Source organism: Tursiops truncatus, chromosome 20 (assembly GCF_011762595.2).
Source record: "Tursiops truncatus isolate mTurTru1 chromosome 20, mTurTru1.mat.Y, whole genome shotgun sequence".
Classification (NCBI taxonomy): Eukaryota; Metazoa; Chordata; class Mammalia; order Artiodactyla; family Delphinidae; genus Tursiops; species Tursiops truncatus.
In genome coordinates, this window is record NC_047053.1 from 27,138,482 (window position 1) to 27,152,577 (window position 14,096).

The following is a 14,096-nucleotide window of genomic DNA, read 5'->3' on the forward strand; positions in this document are numbered from 1 at the left end:
CCTACGTGACGAGCCCCTTCTGACCTGAGACTAAAACAGGCTTCCTCGGGTGGTGCTCCACGCTTTCCCCACAGTTCGGTTTGCTGTTGGGAAGAGAGGGCTCCTGTACTCCTGTGTGGATGGGGAAGAATGCAGAGACTTGTGCTGGGCCCCTCTGGACTCCACCAATGCGTATCGTTCTCCTGCTGCTTCTGCCGGGTATCATTTGCTGGAAAAACATTGAACTATGAGTATAACTAGTTACTGGGTCTTACGAGTCCTTTGGGCGTTGAATTACAACATAAGTTGAATTCCCATCCTCACAGAGTCTTTTTGTTAGAGGTTAGGGTATTTGGGGGGAAGGAGTGAAAGTTTGGACATTAGGATATGTCATATGGGCAGATTCCAGTGAACCTGGGACCTCAAAGCTTTTGCCATTGGGAGCAGCCCTTCCATCCCTGTCTGAGGAGGTTAGTCTCTTGCCCTAAGATCCTATAGCAAATTCCCAGACTTGCCTAAGGCCCCTGTTCCTGCTACATTGTATTGTCTCTCAACCCGCACCCATGCCTTCATGGGATTCCCTATGATGTGTTGACTGAGGAAGAAGAGTCTCAGGCTTGGTTTGTAGGTGGTTCTGTGCGATATGCATGCATCGCCTGAACGTGGACCGCTTTGGCACTGGAGTTCCTCTCTGGGACAGCCCTGGAAGGTGGTGGTGAATGGAAATCCTCCTGCTGGACGGAACTGGGAGCAGTGCACCTGTTTATGTTGCCTGCAAAGAGATGGCCAGAAGAAAGGGTCTGCCCTGAGTCATGGTTTGGTTGGGTCGTTGAACTGGAAGGAGCACAACTGGAAAATCGAAAGGTCTGAAGGAGAGAGGTCTGAGGATAGAGCTGTCTGATTGGCAGAGCGTGAAGATATTTGGGTTCCATGTGAATGCTCACTGAAGGGCAGGGGAAGGTTTTAATAATCGGGTGGATGGGATGACCCATTTGGTAGACATCAGACAGCCCCCTTCCCCAGCAACTCCTGTGGACTTGTGCACAGAGTGGCCCTGGTGATAGTGATGGAGGCTATGCATGGCCTCAGCAACATGAACGTGTGTTCACCAAGACTGAACTGGCTACAGCTACTGCTCAGTGCCCAACCTGCCAGCAGGAGACAGCGCTGAGCCCCTAATGTGGCACCATTGCCGCAAGGAGTCAGCCAGCTACCTGGTGTTAGGTTGATTACATTGGACCACTTTCATTTTGGAAGAGGCAGCAAGTTGCTCTTACTGGAACTGACACTTGCTCTGGACATAGATTTGCCTTCCCTGCCCACAAGGCTTCTGCCAAAACTACCACCTGTGGCCTTACAGGATGTCTCATCCACCATCACGGTATTCACAGCAAATGAAATACAGCAGGGGGTTCGTGCTCTTGGAATTCACTGGTCCAACCCTCGTCTTCATCATCTCAAAGCAACTGCTTTGACAGACAATTGAATGACTTTTTGAAGATTCAGTTATATTGCCGAATAGGTGGTGACATCTTGCAAGGGCTGGGGCAGTGTCCTCCGGTTTGTGGTAAATTCTCTAAATCAGCATCATGTTTCTCCCATACCCTGGATTCAGAAGTTCAGGAATCAAGGGATAAATATGAAAGTCAATCCTCTCAGTATTTACCCTAATGATCCAATAGTCAAAGTTTTGCTTCCCATCTCTGCAGTTTTAGCATCTGCTGGTGTAGAGATCTTGGAGAAATGCTTTCACAAGGAGACACAGCAAAGATTGCATTAAATTGGAACTTGAAGCTGCCATCTGGCCTCTTTGGGCACTGAATCAATAGGCAGAGTACTGGCTGGGGCGATTGACCTGACTATCAAGGGGAAACTGGGTTGCTGCTGCACGGTGGGGGTAAGAAGGGGTACTGCAGGAGACCCTTTGGGGTGCCTCTTAGTACTCCCATATCCTCTGATTAAGATCAATGGAAAACACATAAACAACAAGGTCCTACTACTGTATAGCACAGAGAACTATATTCAGTATCCTATGATGAACGATATTAAAGAATATTAAAAGAATATATATATATAACTGAATCACCTTTCTGTACAGCAGAAATTAACACAACGTTGTAAATCAACTATACGTCAAATAAAACAAACAAACAAAAATCAGTGGAAAACTACAACCACCCAATCTAGACTGCTAACGTCCCCTATCCTTCACAAAGGGCTTGAGTCATTCCACCAGGCAAGGAGCTATGACGACGGAGGTGTTTGCTGAGGGCAAAAGAAATATGGAATGAGCAGTAGATGATGATAGTTACAAATACTAGCTGTGGCCTTGTGACCAGCTGTAGAATGAGGACTCTAATAGTTTAAAGTATTTCTTCTTTATTTTGATGTGACTATATTTTAATAAATATTAACCAAAAATTTTTTATCTCCTCTCTCAAACTCTTATCATCTAACCTGAGATGTGCTCGTAATCACTTTATATGTAAGTGTTTTAAGTTACAAGATGTCAAAACAGGAGTGTGAATCAGCTAGGAAAAGAATGAATGTTATCCAAAGACGAAAAAGGGACCTTGATGCTCTCCTGGGGATGAGGTTAAAATGGTTTTGGTTGTAAGAGGGATAGTGTGTCATGTTAAGCAGAAACATAGCTTTGTTTTTGTCTTTATTTGGAGATTAAATGGTGTTTCGGGCAACGTGTGGGTGGCCAGTTGAGAAGGGGTAGACTGTAGTCTTTGTAATGTTTCAACTTGCCTTGGCCAAACTCTGTTTTCCAGAGTTAAATTTCGCTATGTTTCTGATTAGAGTGGCCTAGAAGACTGGAGATTCTATGACCTTTGGAGGATGGAAATTGATTTTTCCTAGTTAGGCCAGCTGCTGTTTCACCTTGTGAACTGTTGTCTTCTCATCTGTTTCTTAATTTCTTATTTCATGAGCTCAGTGTTTGCTTTAATTTCCTTGAGAGGAAGCAAAGTGTTTAGAGTTTCCTAGTACAAACCTTCCAAGGAATGTTTCTCATCTGTTTCATCTATCTTTTGTATTTTGTGTTGATTTCCTCCATTTTAGTTGAGGTTGGTTGTGTGTGTGTTTTTTCGTGTTTATTGTGTTTGCTTGTTTATGTATACTTATCTTTGAATGAGGGTAGTTATAGAATAATCTCGTTCCCCATCCTGTTCTTTTGGTTAATTTTTAGCTTGTCCCCTTAGTTCTTACTCTGGAAGATTGGATGTTGTGGGTCCATATGGTCTGTTTAGTTGTTCAGGTGCCTAAGGGAGGTGGATGCTGGGATCTTGAGCAATAAGAACAGATCTTCCTCGACTTTGATGGGGTTACATCCTGATAAATCCATCGTAAGTTGAAAATAAGTCAAAACTGCATTTAGTATACCTAACCTGCCTAGCTTACCCAGCTTAGCCTAACCTACCTTAAACGTGCTCAGAACACTTCCATTAGCCTGCGGTTGGGGACAGCCATCCAACACAAAGCCTATTTTATAATGAACTGTTGAATATCTCATGTAATTTGTTGAATACTGTACTGAAAGTGAAAGAATGGTTGTCAGTGTCTCATGATCATGTGACCGACAGGGAGCTGTGGCTGCTGCTGCCCAGCATCACAAGAGAGTGTTGTACCAGGTGTTGCGGCCCGGGGAAAGATCACGATTCAAAATCTGATGTATGGTTTCTACTGAATGCGTATTGCTTTTGCACCATCTAACGTCGAAAAGTTGTAAGTCAGACCATTGTAAGTTGTGGGCTGTCTGTATTGGGAACCTTACTTGGGGCCCTTATTCACTCATGGCAGAGGCACCTAGATTTTCTTGTGGTCCCCTGCTGCAGGATGGACCAATCACTTTGGTTTTTTTCTTTGTTTGTTTTTGTTTCTTTGTTTTTTTTGGACCAACCACTTTGGTAAGAAGCAAAGTCCAGAGAGACCTAGGGACTCCTTATTTGATGGATTAGTATTAGTTCCCTATTGCTGCATAATAAATCACCCCGAAATGTAGTGACTTAGAACATTAGTATCTGATCGTTTCTGTAGGTCAAGTTGGGGTCTCTCCTGGGGCTGCCATCAAGCTGTTAGCCAGAGCTGCAGTCATCTCAAGGCTCAACTGGGGAAGGATCTGCTTACAAGCTCGCTCATGAGATTGTTGGCAAGACTCAGCTCATCACAGGCGGTTGGACTGAGGGCCTCTCTCAGTTATTTGCCATGTGAATCTCTCCGCAGGGCAGCGCGTGACGTGGCAAAGTGAGAGAGAAGAATCAGGGAGAGAAAGTGAGCAAGGTACAGGTCACCATCCTTTATAGCCGAATCCCAGTGTGCTATCTTATCACGTTTGCCTATTCTATTCTTAAGAAGCAAGTCAGTATGTCCTGCCCCGTTCAAGTGGAGGGAATTACACAAGGGCATGAATACAGGAAGCAGACATCGCTGAGAGCCATTGAGAGACTGTCTACCAGGTGGGCCAGCACTCATTTTCTCATACCTCTCTCTGTCTTTCTTCACCTCAGAACTCTTCTTGTCATGAGAGGGGTCAGAGGAGAAAGTATGGTGATGTGTAGACTTTCAGGCTCTCCTCACACCTCACACTCCTGAGGTGGAAGAATGGGCTTCCCCATGGCCTTAGGTTCAAGTCCAAAATCCTTAACCAGACCCAAAGACCTAATAGAATCAGGGCCCTCTTCAGCCTCATTGGTGTCTCTCTACCCCTTTCTCTTTTCACCGCAGTGCTATTAGAAGTTGGGTTCCTGGAGAGGGCCCTATAAGTTGTATCCTCTTCCTTACCCAAGTTCTGAAACAACTGAAAACAACACAATGAAGTCAGCAGATAAGAAAACCAAAATAAACTGGAAGATGTAGCTTAGTGTTTGAATCAGAATGCACTTGCTAATTGCAAATACCCAGTCTTGACCTTGGACCAGCCCATCCAAGGGAAAGGGACAGTGTGTAGGGCAGACACTGCCTCCTGCTCATCCTGGTAGAGAGGGGAAAAGAAAGCCAAATCCCCCCAAGCCAGCATTCATGCTAGATTGGCTCTACCCAGTCAAGAAATGTAGACCACCACCTGTGCCCCAGTGTGATGAACACTATGAATTACTTGCCAGTCCACCCTCACAGGCACCTTCTGGAGTGCAGAGGTCAGAAAGCCCAAACTATACTCACAGATGCCTTTGTAGCTAGGGTTCGTGGTGTAAATGAGGTGGATATTAGATGGTGGCCCTTTTGGTTTGGTTTTGTTTTTCTCGCAAGCCAGGTTGTAGAATCGTGAGATTTTTTCAGCAGCAACGTTCCAGGACCCATTCTTCCTGTGTATGAAGGATCTTTTGGGGTGGCATCTTCTTGCCTGAGGGCTCCTGGTCCCTGACTTACAACTATGGTGGTCTGTGTTAAATCAGTGTTCCAGTGGTAGGAGCTACAGTAGTGGACGAGTTCTTCCATGTTCTTGGACTCACCCCTGGAGACCCTATCCTCGAGCCATTTCTTCCCTCCTTCCAGTCTTTCAGTGAAGTAGTGAGCACTGATACTGATAAATCCTTTCCTACCCAAAATATCTACAGTGCTTTCTATTTCCTGCACTAAACTTTGGATGACATTGTAGTGGAAGTGCCTGACAATTAGCTTATTTGATTGTGATGTAGGTGCCTGACATTAAACTTTCGATTGAATAAGCACATTGCCAGCTACACAAGTACATAAGGAGCCAGGCCACTGCACCTATGAAGTTCCCCCTTTAGAAAGCCCTGGGTGACCTAGATGACTGACCGCTTGAGTGATCCTGCTTTTTCCCTTCCGGCTCCTTCATTCCCAATCCTGTGTTCTAAATTAATAAAGAGTGAACTCATGAAACTCTAGGCACCCCAGTAAAGGCAGAACCCAGGTATGCACTCTCTTTCTCTTTGGCCATGACCTCAGTATGTAGGCCCCAGGCATGCCTGTACCCTCCAGGGCTTGTGAGTAATCAACCTTGCTTTTTCAAAGTTCCCTGAGGGTTGCTGTGAGGTGCATCTTGCAATCATGATCAGAACCACAAGAGCTAATCCAGCCACAACACTGGCTCCAGTAGGGGAAGAGGAGGCTCACCACAGGTAGCAGGGGCCCAGGTGAGTGCCCACAGGCATTCCGAGCAGATAGGTAGCATCACTGTCCATAGGCTGAGACTGCCACAAAACAGATACCCATCAGATAACTCAGCCTTCCTCATCGCGGAGGATTAAAGTGAGGCAAGAGCTCTGAGTCTTCAGGAAGACTTAAAGCCAGAAACAGGGAAGAAGCCTTTCCCCTCTCCACTCTTCAGCACCCAACAGTGGACTTTTCTTGTGTCCTTCTTATTGAAAGACCTCCTGCCCCTCCCCACGTAGCTACTTTCTTACTCATCTTTCAGGTTTCAGCATAAACCTGACCTTCTCTCGTAAGCCTTCCCTGATTCCCCTGGGAAGTTAGCAGCCCCCTTACTCAGTCTCATAGCCCTCTACCCGTCCTCTGTGATCCTCAATCTTCTAGTGATTACTTCCTGGGGCCCTGGTACAGGGCAGGCCTTCAGGGTTCGCTAGTTGTTTGGCTGAGTAGCACTCCAGAGCAGGAATGAGGAAGGAACACCATGGACCTCTTCCAAATTGTGCAGTCCCTGAGCTGCACTTGAGTTTGCTTTGTTCCAGGTGCTTGTCTTCCTCATTGGCTCTGACTGGGATTTCACCATTCAGTGATACCCACTTTTTGCCGTATCTGTGCATGAAAATTTGCCACATTTTCTCGTTTCAAAAACTTGACCTTTTCATTTGTGCTGTTCTCTTTCCAACTTTGTTGGCAGATGTAGTTCACTGTTGCAGAAGTCTTGGGAGCAACGTCTTCCATGATAGCAAGAACAAGAATTGTATTTCTCACGAGGAGCTGTGCCCCTGACTTAGGGCCATCTGTTGCAAGGTTAGTTACACTTTATGGAGGTCTAGCTATGCTGTAGGATAGGTAATCGAGCAGGTTGTAGGCAGAGAGTGCCAATACGAAAGCCCTTCTGAATGAGGTATCACCTCACAGAGGTCAGAATGGCCATCATTAAAAACTCTGCAACAATAAATGCTGGAGAGGGTGTGGAGGAAAGGGAACCTTCCTACACTGTTGGTGGGAATGTAAATTGGTACAGCCACTATGGAGAACAGTATGGAGCTTCCTTAAAAAAACTAAAAATAGAATAAAGATACAGATGTAGAGAATAGACTTGAGGACATGGGGAGGGGGAAGGGTAAGCTGGGACAAAGTGAGAGAGTGGCATGGACATATATACACTACCAAATGTAAAATAGATAGCTAGTGGGAAGCAGCTGCATAGCACAGGGAGATCAGCTCAGTGCTTTTTGACCACCTAGAGGGGTGGGTTAGGGAGGGTGGGAGGGAGACGCAAGAGGGAGGAGATATGGAGATATATGTATACATATAGCTGATTCACTTTGTTGTACAATGGAAACTAACACACCATTGTAAAGCAATTATACTCCGATAAAGATGTTTAAAAAAAAAAAACTAAACTAAAAATAGAACTACCACGTGATCCAGCAATCCCACTCCTGGGCATATATCTGGAGAAAACCATAATTTGAAAAGATATATGCACCCCAGTGTTCACTGGAGCACTATTTACAATACATGAGACATGGAAGCAACCTAAATGTCCATCGACAGAGGAATGGATAAAGAAGATGGGATATGTATATACAATGGACTGTTACTCGGCCATAAAAAAAGAATGAAATAACACCATTTGCAGCAACATGGGTGGACCTAGAGATTATCATACTAAGTGAAGTCAGACAGAGAAAGACAAATATATGATATCACTTATATGTGGAATCTAAAAAGATGACATAAATAAACTTATTTACAAAACAGAAACAGACTCACAGACTTCGAAAACAAACTTATGGTTACCAAAGGGGAAAGGTTGGGGGGAGGGAGAAATTAGGAGTTTGAGATTAACATATACACACTACTATATATAAAATAGAGGGTGTCAAGATGGTGGCGTGGGAAGACGCGGAGTTAGCATCTCCCCACAACTAGGGCGCCTGCCGGCTGCTGGTGGGGGACTCTGATGCCCAAGGAGATGGGAGGAATGCCAAAGTGAACTGATAGGATGTAGGGGGACTAAGTGGGGGAGGAGAAGTGGAGGCTAGACAGGATTGGCACCACTGAGGGTGGGGAGATCAGGAGAAGCAGGCGGGAGGGACTCTCCAGGAAGAGCAAGAGAGGAGTGGAGGGCGATCGCCTTGCCCACTCGGGCCGGGGAGACTGCTGAGCTCCCAGGCCAGTACCCCCACTCCAAAGCCCCATCCAGGCCACGTAGGTCCTGGGCGCATAGGAGGGAGGCTGGGGAGATCAGGAGAGGCAGGTGGGAGGAGCCATCCAGGAGGAGCAGGAGAGGAGCGGAGGGTGATTGCCATGCTCACTTGGGCCTGGGGAGCCTGCTGAGCTCCCAGGCTGATCCCCTGCCCTCAAAAGTGCCCTCCAAACCCCCCTCCAGGTCATATGGGTCCTTGGGGGCATAGGAAGGAAGCCGAGGGGAGAACAGGAGAGGCAGGTGAGAGGAGTGGGAGAGGAGCAGAGGGCAATTGCCACGCCCACTCGGGAGAGGGAGGCTGCTGAGCTCCCAGGCCGATCCCCTGCCCTCAAAAGCGCCCTCCAGGCCACACGAGTCCTTGGGGGTCATAAGAGGGAGACCGGGGAGATCAGGAGAGGCAGGTGGGAGGGGCCCTTCCAGACCAGAGGAGCAGGAGAGGAGAGGAGGGTGTTTTCCCTGCCCATTTGAGCCCAGGAAGCCTGCTGGGCTCCCAGGTGAGGTCCCCTGCCCTCTGAGACCAGGGATGGGTGGTACGCCTGGGCCCCTTCTGTTTCTTGAACCTAAGCCCCACACCCCACAGCTCCCAGGGCCTTTTCTGACTCTGTGGGTCCTGAGCATTGGCCCCACCCACCGCCCAAACCTTTCCCTTGTTTAGTCCCTGCCCTCCACAGCCAAGCCCTTTCCCCACCCTTTTTTTTTCTTTTCCTTCCTCCTTTTTACTATTGTAGTACTGATGTACCTTCCGGTTGTTGATTCGTCTATATTTTTATTTTTATATTCTTCCTAACATATTGTTAGTTTACTAGTCTATTTTTATTTTTTACTTTTTTTTTCTTGCTGCCCCAGGCAGCTTGAAGGATCTTGGTTCATGAGCCCAGGGTCGGGCCAAAGCTCCTGCGGTGGGAGCTCTGAGTCCCAACCCCTGCACTAACAGAGAACCTCAGACCCCAGGGAATATCCATAGGAGTGAGATCTCACGGAGTTCTTCATCTCAGCACCAAGACCCAACTCTACCTAATATCCTACAAACCCCAGTGTTGGAAGCCTCAGGCCAAACAACCAGTAAGACAGGAACACAATCCCACCCGTCAAAAAAATAAATAAATAAATAAATAAGATGACAAAAAAATGTCACACATGAAGGAGCAAGGTAAAAACCTACAAGACCAAATAAATGAAGAGGAAGTAGGCAACCTACCTGAAAAAGAATTCAGAGTAATGATAGTGAACATGATCCAGAATCTAAGAAATAGAATGGAGACATGGATTGAGAAAATACAAGAAATGCTTAACAAAGATCTAGAAGAAGTAAAGAACAAACAAACAGAGATGAACAACACAATAACTGAAATGAAGAATACATGAGAAGGAATCAATAACAGAATAACTGAGGCAGAAAAACGAATAAGCGAGCTGGAAGACAAAATGTTGGAAATAACTGCCAAGGAGCAGAATAAAGAAAAAAGAAGGAAAAGAATTGAAGACAGGGGGCTTCCCTGGTGGCACAGTGGTTAAGAATCCACCAGCCAATGCAGGGGACATGAGTTGGAGCCCTGGTCTAGGAAGATCCCACATGCTGAGGAGCAACTAAGCCTCTGAGCCACAACTACTGAGCCTGTGCTCTAGAGCCCATGCCCTGCAAAAAGAGAAGCCACCACAATGAGAAGCCCACACACTGCAACGAAGAATAGCCCCTGCTTACCACAACTAGAGAAAGCCCACGCACAGCAATGAAGACCCAATGCAGCCAAAAATAAATAAATAAAATAATTTTATTAAATAAAAAATTGAAGGCAACCTCAGAGACCTCTGGGACAGCACTAAACACACCAACATTCGAATTATAGGGGTCCCAGAAGAAGAAAAGAGAAAGAAAGGGTCTGAGAAAATAGTTGAAGAGACTGTAGTGGAAAACTTCTCTAACACGGGAAAGGAAAGAGGCAACCAAGTCCAGGAAGCACAGAGAATCCCATACAGGATAAACCCTAGGAGAAACACACCAAGACACATATTAATCAAAGTAACAAAAATTAAATTCAAAGAAAAAATATTAAAAGCAGCAAGGGAAAAGCAAAAAATAACATACAAAGGAATCCCCATAAGGTTATTAGCTGATTTTTCAGCAGAAACTCTGCAGGCCAGAAAGGAGTGGCAGGATATACTTAAAATGATAAAAGAAAAACACCTACAACCAAGATTACTCTACCCAGCAAGGATCTCATTCAGATTCGATGGAGAAGTCAAAAGCTTTTCAGACAAGCAAAAGCTAAGAGAATTCAGCACCACCAAACTAGCTTTACAACAAATGCTAAAGAAAGTTCTCTAAGTGGGAAACATAAGAGAAGAAAACGACCTACAAAAACAAACCCAAAACAATTTAAGAAAATGGTAATAGGAACATACATATTGATAATAACCTTGAATGTAAATGGATTAAATGCCCCAACCAAAAGACACAGACTGGCTGAATTGATACAAAAACAAGACCCATATATGCTACCTACAGGAGACTCACTTCAGTCCTAGGGACACATACAGACTGAAAGTGAAGGGATAGAAAAATATATTCCATGCAAATGGAAATCAAAAGAAAGATGGAGTAGTAATACTTGTATCAGATAAAATAGACTTTAAAATAAAGACTGTTACAAGAGGTAAGGAGAGACACTACATAATGATCAAAGGATCAATCCAAGAAGAAGATATAATAATTATAAAGGTTTATGCACCCAACATAGGAGCACCTCAACACATACGGCAATTGCTAAAAACCATGGAAAGAGAAATCAACAGTAACGCAATAATAGTAGGGGACTTTAACACCCCACTTACACCAATGGACAGATCATCCAAACAGAAAATAAATAAGGAAACACAAGCTTTAAATGACACAATAGACCAGATAGATCTAATTGATATTTAGAACATTCCACCCAAAAGTGGCTGAGTACACTTTCTTCTCAAGTGCACAGAGAACATTCTCCAGGATAGATCATATCTTGGGTCACAAAGCAAGCCTTGGAAAATTTAAGAAAATTGTAATAGTATCAAACATCTTTTCTGACCACAATGCTATGAGACTGGAAATCAATTACAGGGAAAAAAAACTGTAAAAAACACAAATACATGGTGGCTAAACAGTGCACTACTAAATAACCGAGAGATCATGGAAGAAATCAAAGAAGAAATTAAAAAATACATAGAAACAAATGACAATGAGAACATGATAAGCCAAAATCTATGGGGTGCAGCAAAAACGGTTCTAAGAGGGAAGTTTATAGCAATACAGCCTCACCTCAAGAAACAAGAAAAATCTCAAATAAAAGAATCTAACCCTACACTTTAAACAACCAGAGAGTGAAGAACACAGAAAACCCAAAGTCAGTGGAAGTAAAGAAACCATAAAGATCAGAGCAGAAATAAATGAAATAGAAATGAAGAAAACAATAGCAAAGATCAATAAAACTAAAAGCTGGTTCTTTGGGAATATAAACAAAATTGATGAATCCTTAGCCAGACTCATCAAGAAAAAAAGGGAGAGGACACAAATCAATAAAATTAGAAATGAAAAAGGAGAAGTCACAGCTGACACTGCAGAAATAAAATGGATGATAAGAGACTACTACAAACAACTATATGCCAATAAAATGGACAACCACGAAGAAATGGACAAATTCTTGGAAAGGTACAATTTTCCAAGACTGAACCAGGAAGAATTAGAAAATATAAACAGACCTATCACAAGCAGTGAAATTGAAACCATAATTTAAAATCTTCGAACAAACAAAAGTCCAGGACCAGATGGCTTCACAGGAGAATTCTATCAAACATTTAGAGAAGAGCTAACACTGATCCTTCTCAAACTCCTCCAAAAAATTGCAGAGGGAGAAACACTCCCAGATTCATTCTACAAAGCCACCATCACCCTGACACCAAAACCAAACAAAGATAATCACACACAAAAAAGAAAATTACAGACCAATATCACTGATGAACATAGATGTAAAAATCCTGAACAAAATACTAGCAAACAGAATCCAACAACACATTAAGAGGATCATACACCATGATCAAGTGGCATTTATCCCAGGGATGCAAGGATTCTTCAGTATACGCAAATCAATCAGTGTGATACACTACATTAACAAATTAAGGAATAAAAACCATATGATCATCTCAGTAGATGCAGAAAAAGCTTTTGGCAAAATTCAACACTGGTTTATGATGAAAACTCTCCAGAATATGGGCATAGAGGGGACTTACCTCAACATAATAAAAGCCATACATGACACACCCACAGCAGGCATCATACTCAATGGTGAAAAACTGAAAGCATTTCCACTAAGATCAGGAACAAGACAAGGATGTCCACTCTCGCCACTATTATTCAACATAGTTTTGGAAGTCCTCGCCACAGCAGTCAGAGAATAAAAAGCAATAAAATGAATACAAATTGGAAAAGAAGAAGTAAAACTGTCACTGTTTGCCAATGACATGATACTGTACACAGAAAATCCTAAAGATTTCACCAGAAAACTACTAGAACTATTCAATGAATTCGGTAAGGTTGCAGGATACAAAATTAATGCACAGAAATCTCTGGCATTCCTATGCACCAACAGTGAAAAATCAGAAAGAGAAATTAAGGAAACACTTCTATTTACCACTGCAAGATAAAGAATAAAATACCTAGAAATAACCCTGCCTAAGGATGCAAAAGACTTGTACTCAAAACTATAAAACACTGATGAAAGAAATCAAAGATGACATAAACAGATGGAAAAATATACCATGTTCATAGATTGGAAGAATCAATATTGTGAAAAGGACTATACTAACCAAAGCAATCTGCACATTCAGTGCAATCCCTATCAAACTACCAATGCCATTCTTCACAGAATTAGAACAAAAAACTTTACAATTTGTATGGAAACACAATAGACCCCAAATAGCCAAAGCAATCTGGAGAAAGAAAAACTGAGTTGGAGGAATCAGGCTTCAAGCTATACCACAAAGCTACAGTAATTAAGACAGTATGGTAATGGCACAAAAACAGAAATATAGATCAATGGTACAAGATAGAATGCCCAGAGATAAACTCACACACATACAGGCACCTAATTTACGACAAAGGAGGCAAGAACATACAATGGAGAAAAGACAGCCTCTTCAACAAGTGGTGCTGGGAAAACTGGACAGCTACATATAAAAGAATGAAATTAGAACACTATCTAACACCATACACAAAAATAAACTCCAAATGGATTAAAGACTTAAATAAGACCAGACCCTATAAAACTCTTAGAGGAAAACATAGGGAAAATACTCCTTGACATAAGCCACAGCAAGATCTTTTTTGAACCACCTCCTAGAGTAACAGAAATAAAAACAAAAATAAACAAATGGGATTTAATTAAACTTAAAAGCTTTTGCACAGCAAAGGAAACTATAAACAAGACAAAAAGACAACCCTCAGAATTGGAGAAAATATTTGCAAATGAAACAACAAAGGATTAATCTCCAAAATATACAAACAGCTCGTGGAGCTCAATATCAAAAAAACAAACAATCCAGTTAAAAAATGAGTGAAAGACCTAAATAGACATTTCACCAAGGAAGACATACAGATGGCCAAGAGGCACATGAAAAGATGCTCAGCATCACTAATCATTAGAGAAATGCAAATCAAAACTCCAATGAGGGGGCTTCCCTGGTGGCACAGTGGTTAAGAATCCGCCTGCCAATGCAGGGGACACAGGTTTGTGCCCTGGTCCGGGAAGATCCCACA